This window comes from Galeopterus variegatus, unplaced genomic scaffold (assembly GCF_000696425.1).
Source record: "Galeopterus variegatus unplaced genomic scaffold, G_variegatus-3.0.2 Scaffold12395, whole genome shotgun sequence".
In the NCBI taxonomy this organism is placed as follows: domain Eukaryota; kingdom Metazoa; phylum Chordata; class Mammalia; order Dermoptera; family Cynocephalidae; genus Galeopterus; species Galeopterus variegatus.
In genome coordinates this window covers 21,978-33,033 of record NW_007738506.1, presented here as the reverse complement: position 1 = coordinate 33,033, position 11,056 = coordinate 21,978, and the positions used below count along the sequence as shown (strand labels likewise).

At 33.9% G+C, this 11,056-nt stretch overlaps 1 pseudogene; it reads right to left on the bottom strand.

The window, feature by feature from the left end:
* Window positions 1-3,908: 3,908 nt before the first annotated feature.
* LOC103581115 lies at window positions 3,909-5,099 on the bottom strand (annotated as a pseudogene).
* Between the last annotated feature and the right edge of the window lie 5,957 nt (window positions 5,100-11,056).

Sequence of the window (11,056 nt, the reverse complement as noted above, 5' to 3'; positions counted from 1 at the left end):
GGAAATAAGAATGCCCATGTTATATTTATTCCAACATGAATTTAGTACTTAATCTCTATGCTAGGTTTTGCTTCATAGAATTGCCAAATAAATTCTAGATAGAAAAGGCAATGCTTTGTTTATAGATTATGTGGGTACTTTGCCACATGATACTTAATGATTTTATCTAGCTAAGAAATTCAAGTCTGACTCTAAATTCAAAGCTTTTAAAAAATGTCCCTTAGTATTTAACATAACTTGAAGGCTGTTTATTGCGATACTTGAAAGTCAATTAAAAGCTCTCCTGTAGAGACCTCATGCTTACCTCAAAAAGCTTCTGTTTGAAGAATAATTTAATGAAGAAAAAAACAGTGGGTTTCTAAGCCACTTAAAAGTGGCATGCGCTGGGTGGGATGGGGGTGGGGGTCAGAGAAGGAGACTCGCTGCTTGCAGGAATGAAGGAGAGAAAAGAATCTGTTTCAGCTCTTGAGTTTTAATAGTTGGTTCATCTCATGGCATGGTGTTGAGCAGACTGGGAAGAAAATCAAGAAACCACTACAATTTTTCAAAAAGTGCAGTACTCTAAATTTTAATCCATTTTAGAAATTTTCAAAATATTTTCCTGGGGAATACTATGTAATTTATTTCTTTCATGAAGATCCAACTTACATACATACTGTCACATTCACAACTGTAATCTCCTATCCAAAAGAAAATGTATTTGTTTTTTTAAAAAAAACAAACTATCATAATTTTTTTAAAAAACTAACCTGTGATGCATTTTATAAAGGAAAATTACAGGGTGGTATCAACATGATGAAAGGTGCAGTTATAGCAACAAAATAGGAAGTGTTGGCAAAGATGGGGTAGGAAGTGGCATTATAGTGATAATTGTCTAGAGCAAGACTTTTCTGACAATTATTATTATATTTTCATGCAAAAGGCAAATGGAAGTTATTACAGATTTTAAAACGAGAGTGAGGATTTTGCTTAGAGTGGAATTAGAGAAGACTGCTCTGCCTGAAGTACAGAAAATATTTCAGTAGCTAGAAAAGAGGCAGGGGAACTAGTAAAGAACGAAACCTTGGGCATGAATGAGACAACTGAGTGAAGAGAAGGAACGACAAATGAGCCTTGAAAGTCTAAATATTTAAAGTCTGCATAGAGAAGAATAGGAAAGTGAAATTGACTTAAGAAGTGGCCACAAGTATGGTAGAAAAATCAGGAGAGTGTGATTTCAGTGAATCAAATGGAAGACAGTATTTGTATGTAATCAAATTCTGAGCTGCAAAATAAGATTTTGGGATATATTAATCTAATTACGCTCATGGCCTAGCTCCATGTCCTCAATAATCAATGAAGGGCCTAGACTTTATGTCCTACACGTGGCTTCCCTAAAATTTATTTCACGTTATTTCCTTTAATTTAGGATTCTCCTATCTTGTATTGTCAGGACCGTAGAATGCACAATTGATTCAGTTTAAACACAATTGCTGGATTCCAGCTAGCTATGTAGTAAACACTATGCCAGGCACCAAATGACAATACATATTTAAATAATTGTAACAATAAATGCTACTAATGCAGCTATGTGAAAAGTGGCACAGAAACCTGGAGTAAACATTGACTGAATATATGAAACAAATCAAGACCGTCTTTACAAAAGAAAATAAAAGAAGAGGAATGCACTAGTTTTAGTTTATAGTCAGAACCATTACTTTGAGGCTGAACAAGTAGAATGCTAATAGGTGAGTTTTAAAGTCATTAGAATTTGATAAGATTTCTTATAAGAATATCTTGTCTTCTTTATTGAACAGTGAATTACTTTTGAGAAAATCCTGTCATTTTTTCCTCCTGTATTTTCCACATTTTAAAGTCGCATGATTGAGTTATGCTTTAATACCGGCAAGTGTATGTTAAGTTTGGTTATTTATCATTCAGTTTTGCAGTACCCATTTTTAAAAATTTCCTCCCTCCTCCCCCTCCTCCTCCTCCTTCTTTTTTTTTTACAGCTGTCTTCAATTATCTTGGATCTACATCTAGGAGTAAAATTGCTGGGTCGTGCAGTAATTCTACATTTAACATTTTGAGGAACAGCTAAACTGTTGTTCACAGTGGCCACATTTTACATTCCCACCAGAAACTGATGAGGGTTTCAGTGTTTCCAGATTCTAGCCAACGCTTGTTGCTCTCAATTTCTTTGATTATAGCCATCCTTATTGGGTGTAAAGGAGTATCTCATTGTGGTTTCGGTTTGTGTTTCTCTACTGACTATCCATGTCGTGCATCCTTGCATATGCTAATTGGGAATATCTATATCTTTCTGAGAGAAATGTCTATTCAAGTGATTGGTTAGTTTTTTAATTCAGTTGTTTGTTACTTTGTTCTTGAGTTGTAAGTGTACTTCATATATTCTGTAACACATATATGAATTACAAATATTTCCTCATTCTGTGGTTTGTCTTTTCACTTTCTTGATAGTGTCCTTTGATGCAAAAAATGTTTTAATTTTAATTATGATAAAGTCCAATTTATCTATTTTTTTGTTGTTGTTGCTTGTGCTTTTCATGTCATAAGAAAGTCTTCCCTAATTCAATGTCATAAAAATTTACACATCTCATAGTTTTATAGTTTAGACCATCTGTTAATCTTTTACTTATTTTGAATTAATTTTTTGTATATGGCATAGGTGGGAATTCAAATTCATATGTTTGCATATGTTGTCCCAATAGCATTTGTTGAAGAGACTATTTTCCTCACTGAATGGTTTTAGCACTATGGTTAAAAAGTTAAAGGATTTTCATAAGATATATTAGTCTATCGTTTTCACATCTTGTGATGTCTTTGCCTAGTTTGGGTATTACAGTAATACTGGCCTCATAACATGAGTTAGTAAATGTTCCCCCCTCTGTCTTTTTTTTTTTTTCATTAAGAACAGTATAGGAAAAATTTCTGTTAACTCTCTTTAAATACTTAGTAGAATTCATAGATGAATTCTAGTTTAATCTTAAAAGAGTTAATCTTTAAGATTATTGTTATAGGTCAATTCAGATATTATATTTCTTTGTCTCAGGTTGGAATTTTTTGTGTTTATAGAAATTTGTTTATTTCATCTAGGTTATCTAATTTATGGGATATAAAATATTCACAGTATTATTTTACAATTTTAAAAATTTCTGTAAGGTTGGTAGCAATATCCCAAAGTTCATTCTTTTTTTTTTTTTTTTTTCCTTTTTTTGTCTTTTTTCGTGACCGGCAACGGATCGCAACCCTCAGTGTTGCTCCCGCACCTCGCTCAGCCAGTGAGCAGGAACCAGTCTGTATGTGGGATCCGAACCCTCGGCGGGAGCGCCACCACACTCACAAGTGGCGCACTGTAGCAGTGCGCCACCGGGCCAGCCCCCAAAGTTCATTCTTGATTTTATCTGTTTATTTTTTTTTCATTAGATAGTTCTATTGTTTTATTTGGCTCTCAAATAAATGTGCAGGTGAATTAACAGTATTAAATTATAGCAGCAAAACTGGTCCTATGTGTCGTGCACAAAGAAAAAAAGCAAGAAAGTTAAGAGTTTCCCTGTGGTGCAGCTGGGTAAGTAAATGGACTTTCACCATGTCAGTATATCTTCTTGTATCACTAGGTGAGTGTCTCTACCACTCAGGAACATTCTAGATAATTCTGAATGTTCTAGATATAAATCTGGAGTGTTCATCAGTGATTAATCAGTTAGGCCAGCTAAATCAAAGAAATTCAACTATACACATTGCCTGATTCTTGGAAATCAGTTCTAACATTAGTGGTTAGTTAAGGGGGAATAAAATGAAAACAAAAATTCACCTCTCAAAATATAAAGTGTTGCATAGTAATGATCTACAAATTTTACAAGTACTTCATACAAAAAAAAAAAAAACATCAAAAGTTTTTTAAAAGATTAAATTCTCAGGCACAGGTACTGTAAATTGTGGATGGGCACCCTTCCAACAGTCTCATGAAAACATGCAGCTGTATTACATATTTGGAAAATCTCTCTCTTTTTTTTAATCCAGGAAAGTATTTTCTTATGCAGGTGCCTGAGAGCACCGCTGTTGCCGTCCCTGCCCTACATCTGCATCTGTTCCTGCATCCTTGCAGTCATCTCTTGCATGTGGCAGAGTTCAACTTCCTTTTCCACATCTTCCTTTTCTACTTTTTCTTGTCACCTCTCTTGAGCCTTTTGGAATGAAAGTTTTCATAGTGAAGGTCTTGTGTCACCTCCTGAAGATCCTGCATGTGGGTGACGAGCATTGTTCTCAGCTTCAGGAAGTCATCGTGTTCTGGGTTCTCAAACTCCGCAAGACTCCACAGGTAGAGGTGGCCTCTGACCTTCTTGCGTTTGGCTTCAATCTACTGGTTGGATCCGACCACAGAGAATGGGATAATGGCCTTGAGAATCCAGTCTGCTCTTTCAAATCTTCATCTTCAACTGATCCTGTATCAAATAAGTGATAGATTTTGAAGTATGTTCTTCAGTTTCATCCAGAATCGTTTTCTTCAACCACTCCCTTTCCTTCAGAGTGAGAGTGTCAGCTTTTGCAATGACAGGCACAATATTTACCATATTGTGTATCACCTTCATAAATGCAGTGTCTAAGGGATCAAGTTCATGTCCAAAAAAATAAAATCAAAGCAACAGTGAATCCTGTTAGTAATGATGTGCCTCCTGTTCAAGCCACTCTTGTCATGCAGGTACAGTTCAAATGGGTCATCAACTAAGAGAAATCATCTTAAACCAATCCCTGCAGTTGATGGTGTCACTGTAGCTGGGGGTGTCCACCACTGTCAGGCACAATGTGACTCCCTGCTCTTCAGTCTCAACGGTTGAAGCCTCAATTTGGACAGTTCCTTCCATTTTCTCTGTAGCTCCAGATAGGATTCTATCTGGGTAGACATAGTCAAGAATAGCTTGTATATGAGGGTTGATTTTGCTAGACCTCATTCACCAAGCATCAGCAACATGAACTCGAAACCTCTTTTAACTGATTTTTGGTAAATCTAATTTGGAAGATTTGCAAATACAACACAGCCGGGAGTTTCTGGATTTATTTAACTGAGTTGGTTGTTGCTTAGGCATCTTTGATGAAGTTTCATCCACCAGCCAGCCAGAGAAGGTACAGACTGACAGCTCCTCATTCTCGATTTTAATAATTTGAGTCCTCTCTCTATTTTTCTTGGTCAGTCTAGCTAAAGATTTGTCAGTTCTTTTGATCTTTTCAAAGAACCAGCTTTGGATTCATTGATTCTCTCTATTGTTTGTGTGTGCTCCATTTCATTTATCTATGCTCTAATATGTTTTTATTTTACTTTATATGTCCGTTTGATTTAGGTTTAATTTCCTCTTTTTCTAGTGTCCTAAGATATGAGGTTAGATTGTTGATTTGTGCTAGTCTCTGCTGGAGTCATTTATAGCTTTAAATTTCCCTCAGAGCACGACTTGTTCTGCTTCACATAAGTTTTGGTATTTTGTGTTTTCATTTTCATTAATCTCAAAGTACTTTATAATTTCCCTTGTGATTTCTTCTTTGAATTATTAATTGTTTTAGTGTGTTCTTTAATTTTTGCATATTTGTATATTTTCCAGATTTACTTCTGTTACTGATTTCTAAACTCATTTTGTTGTGGTTTAAGAAAATACATTTTATCATTTTAATCTCTTTAAATTGATTGAAATTTATTTTGTGACCTAAACTGTGGTAACAACTGATAAGAGAGGACTTACTTCTGCCATTTTGCTGCTTGTTTTCTTTATGCAATGACTTTTTTTGTTTCTCATTCTCCAGTACTGCTCTCTTTTATGCTTTATGTTTTCTAGAGTACCATTTTGATTACGTTTTTGTTGTTCTACTCTATAGCTTCTAGCGATGTTCTCACTGGTTGCCCTGAGAATTACAATTAACATCTTAATTTACAAAAATCTATTTTGAATTAATAACAACTTAGTTTCAATAATACAAAAGTTTTGCTCCTATATGGCTCTACCCCATGTACATTTTATGCTGTTATTGTAAATAAAATAACTTCTTTATACATTATATTATGTGCTCATCAGAATAGATTTATAATTGTTATTTTGTGCAGTAGTTTTTGTTTGTTTGTTTGTTTGTTTGTTGGTGGATGGGCAGGACAGGGATCAAACCCTGGACCTTGGTGTTGTCAGCACCACACTAACCAACTGAGCTAAATGGCCAGCCCCTTTATGCAGTTGTTTTTCAATCTGAAAAAAAATACCGAGTTATAAACCAAACATATCAGGACAGGGATCAAACCCTGGACCTTGGTGTTGTCAGCACCACACTAACCAACTGAGCTAATTGGCCAGCCCCTTTATGCAGTTGTTTTTCAATCTGAAAAAAAATACCGAGTTATAAACCAAACATATAATAATGCTAGTTTTTATATTTACCTATTTATACTTACCTATGTAGTTATAGTCATCGTTGTTCTTATTTCTTTGTTTGGAGTTCAGTTAATTTCTAATGATCTTTTACTTCAGCCTGAAAGACTTTCTTTAGCATTTGTTGTAGATCAGGTCTACTAGTAAAAGACTATCTCAGTTTTGTTTATCTGGGAATGTCTTGATTTCTCCTTTACCTTTTAAGGATAATTTTGCAGGATATAGAATTTTTATTGTCTTTTTTGTTGTTGTTTTCAACACTTTAATAATGTCATTTGTCTTACTAGCTGCCTTTATGGTTTCTGATGATAAATAAATTGTTACAGCTTTTAATCATATTAGGATTCCTGACATGTTATGGATTACTTTTCTTTTTCTATTCTAAGATTCTCTCTTTGTCTTTTGACAGGTTAACTGTAATGTATCTTAGTGTGGATATCTTTAAGTTTATTTATTGGTCTTCAATAAATTTATTGTATGTGTAGATTTATGATTTTCATCAAACATAGGAAGATTACACTAGGTCATCATATCTTCTAATAATCTTTCTGTCCTTTCACTCTTCTCCTTCTGAAACTCCAAAATTCTTATTTGGTTCCTTTTCATAATTTCTCTCGCTTTACTGATGTTCTCTGTTTGGTGAGACATCATTCACATGACTCTTTGTCCATGTTTTCATTTACATCTTTAAGCATGTTTAAGACAGCGAATTAAAGTTTTTGTGTAGTGAGTTTAATGTCTAGATTCCTCAGGGGAAGTTTTTAGTAATTTCTTTTAGTTCTTTAATGGGCCATATTTCCTTGTGTCTTGGTGTGCTTCATGATTTTTTGTTGAAAGTGGGACATTCTGAGCACTATAACTGGAAATCGGATTCTCCACCCTACGTAGGGTTTGTTATACCTGCTTGTTGTGAATATGAGGGTACGTCAAAAAGTGCATAGAAAGGAGGTAATATATAGTATGAATCTTTCCATGCACTTTTTAAAGATCCCTCATATTTTTATTACTTGCTTAGTGATTCTTCTTAACTAGTTTTATAAAGTTGATATTCTTTGTTAAGTGAGGCTATTGAAGTCTTTGTTACATTAGGTTAGTGAATAGCTAGTGATTCAAGAGAGATTTTATAAAATGGCTGTACTTCTCCAAAAACATTCCCTAGTCTTTGCAGTGTGTGTGTGTGTGTGTGTGTGTGTGTGTGTGTGTCCGGGGGAATATCTTCAACACTCAGCCAAGCAGTTGACAACTCTGCTTTAGCCTTCAGTTCCAATTTGTACAGAGTCTAAAAGTCAAGCAAAGGTGAGAGTTTAGCCGGGGGAATATCTTCAACACTCAGCCAAGCAGTTGACAACTCTGCTTTAGCCTTCAGTTCCTATTTGTACAGAGTCTAAAAGTCAAGCAAAGGTGAGAGTTTAAGAGCACAGGTCTTTTCTGAGTATATACCCAACACCTGGACATGCGTGTAGACTTCTGGATTCCCAGGAATGTCTGAGATCTTTCAAATTCCTACTCTCCAGAGCATCTCACTTTCCAGCCATTCTTGTGAGAATTTTCATTTAGTCTATTATTTGTTTCAAGTGTTCTATCTTGTTCCATGGAGCAGCAGCTAATAGATTTGCCTTTAATTATTTTAGATAACCCCTCCCCACCAGGTTGCTGCCTCAGTCCTGGGAGAGTTTTAAGTCAGATGAAATACAATCAAGCCTTATCGGCTGGTCCTTCAGAAAGCCAATGGACAGGTCAAAACAAACAACCTGGTCCCTCAGGTATTAGATACATTTCAGAAGCAGAGGCTGTTGTCTTCATGGCTACAACAAAGCTGAGGGTGGGGAATTATACTGGGGTAAGATAAATGGCCACAGACCTCTCTTACCAAAATTCAGCTTTTTTCCTTGATTTAGAGTTCCTCTGGTTGTTGTTAAATTTTCATTACATCCCAGAGTTCCAGAAAGTCAATTCTGACAGTTTTTGCCTGTGTTTTCATTGTTTTTGTAGAGGAGTGGATTTTGGAGTTCCATATTACACCATTTCTACTGACATCGTTCCTCTTGTCAATACTCTTGATGAACAATTTATATGATACTTTGAATAAAGTCAGACTTATCAATTTTTTTCCTTTATATTTATTTTAAGTTTTGGCATTTCTGTACCCTTAGAAGTCTGTGCCTAACACAAAATGGCAAAGATATTCACCAACTCTTTCTTTAAGAAAGTTACAGCTTTAGTTTCTATGCTACAATCTATGGTCCATCTTGCTATTTTGTCCCTCTTATTCTACTATCTTTAAATTAGTTGAGTAGTAGGTACTATTGTATATAATGTATCTCTGCTTCTAGAATATTAGTTAGAGGTTCATGCTTTATGCTTTCAGTGTACACTATAGGATATAAAATATCTATCTTAACTTATATTCTACAATGTGCTCTAGTTGGAATAATTTTTATTTCCCTGTTTCAAGTTGATTACTTAATTAATTAAATAATTAATTAAATTTTGTTAGAACTAATATGCTATTAAATGAATCTAGTAAATTTTTCATTTTAGATATAGTAATTTTTACTTCTGGAAATTTTCAATTGTTCCTTTTTTATTATTTCTGTTACTAAATTTAGATTCACCATCTGTTCCCTCAACATCATAATGATTAATATTATTAGCCTTTAAATTTTATGTTTGTTGTAGGTATTCCTACTCTTGCTTTCAGATATTTGATGTCTCAACCTTGTACAATCTCTGGAATCTCTATCCATCACTTTGGCAATTGCACTTTGTTTAACTCTTGCCCTATGCATGTGTTTATTAGAGTTTGGCTAATGACTCACAGGATTCCCTAGTTTGGAAAACACCCAATTGGTTCATTTGGTGCTTTTGCATGAGTTATCAAGTCACACAAAAAATCAGTAGAAAAACCAGGAATCTTTTCAGAATTAATAACTAGTATCTCAGGTATTTGACTTCAGTTCTGACCTTGACTTCTTAAACATATTTCCCATTGTCCAAAATGGTGAAACTGTCAAGATTTCAGGAAGTTTGCCTTTTGTAATACAAATGTGATTTTAAAATCAGCTGTTGACTGTCATTTCTACCGTTTGGTGAGAGAGCAAACATACATCAGAAAAAATTTTAAATTCCCGTAACAATAAAGAATATATTGTGAGGAGATTATTAATTAACAAGAGCATATTTGGTGCTATGAACCTTCAGACATTTTTCAATTAAATGTTTTAAAATGAGATGCTGAAATTTGCAATTTAAATTTTATTTAGCCCCATCTTACAATAATAATCCAATAAACATGGGAAAATCATGGGACACTGATAACAACACCTGCTGACCAGCTTAGGCTGTCTGCAGCTAATGAGAGTTACTTTGGAACCTACCTGACATCCTGCCAGTTTGAACATGTACTTCACCATTTCAAACATACCATTAAATTAGGGAAGGTAGGATAGTGAAACACAACTAGGCATGACAGGCTGCCAGATTCCATCACTATGAATTTGGCAATGATCCTTTAAGGGGAGAATTTTCCTAATACCCAAACAAAAACAATAAAAATCTGTACCTTCAAGGATAAAAGTTATGAAAGACCATTTAACTTCATAAATAATATGTGTAATTTTTTAGATGCAATAAAACTTTTGAGAACTACATATGGGTTTATATTCCTAGGAGCATATATTTTACATTATATTCTTGCTGATTAACCTGAAAATCTGTTGTTTCTATTTTTCTAATGAGTTTAAAGTTTGCTTTCAGGATTCTCCGTAAATAAAATTTTTATAAGCCAAATAGAATTAGATGTACTTTTAGGGATTCATCACCATATGATGCTCTCTAAAGTTGTGTTAAGTTGCATATACTTTTTCTGCTCCAATTCAAAATTGTAATTATTAAGAGTATATGCAATTATATGAGATGTCTATAAAAATAAAATGTATTATTATTTTTTAAAAGTAGTAAACTTGGAAAGTGCCTTTAATTTTAAGCAGGTCTGTCACTAAATATAAACTGGGGTCACTGAGAAATTTCATCTGTTTATTATTAAAATAAAGGGAAATGATGAATCATTTAGTCAAATAGTTTAATATTTCAATATTTTCTCTCTGAAAATAAAACTATAATATATTTTGGGAAAAATATATTTTTTGAAACCAACATACAAAGATATATTTTTCAATGTTCAAATAATGTAGACAAAACAAGCTGTTTTATACTGGCATCCCATTTATAATCCTTAAGTTTGCAGGGAGTAGAATACTACTTAAGTTATGACATACTGGGGTGTTGGGGAAAGATTGCTTTATTGAAAAGATGAACCTAACCTAGCAGTAAGATAAAACAAGTAAAAACAAACATATAAAACCCATACAACAAGCTGCAGGAAGGATTAAAAATTAACCAAATTTTTTCTTCTGTTTTTTGTTTGTTTGTTTTTTCATATGTCATTCCCTCCATGACTTCCTCCTCTTTATGAATCTTTCGAACTTTCTCATACAGCTTAAAATACCTTCTTTAACTTTTGAGTCTAAAAGAGTTTCTCACAATTTAGTATCAATATTCTTTAATTGTTCCACTCCTAATCCATGAAAGGAATCTATTTGGGACAGTTCATCATTTTATTCTAGATTTAAAAATCACTTTTTTTTTTT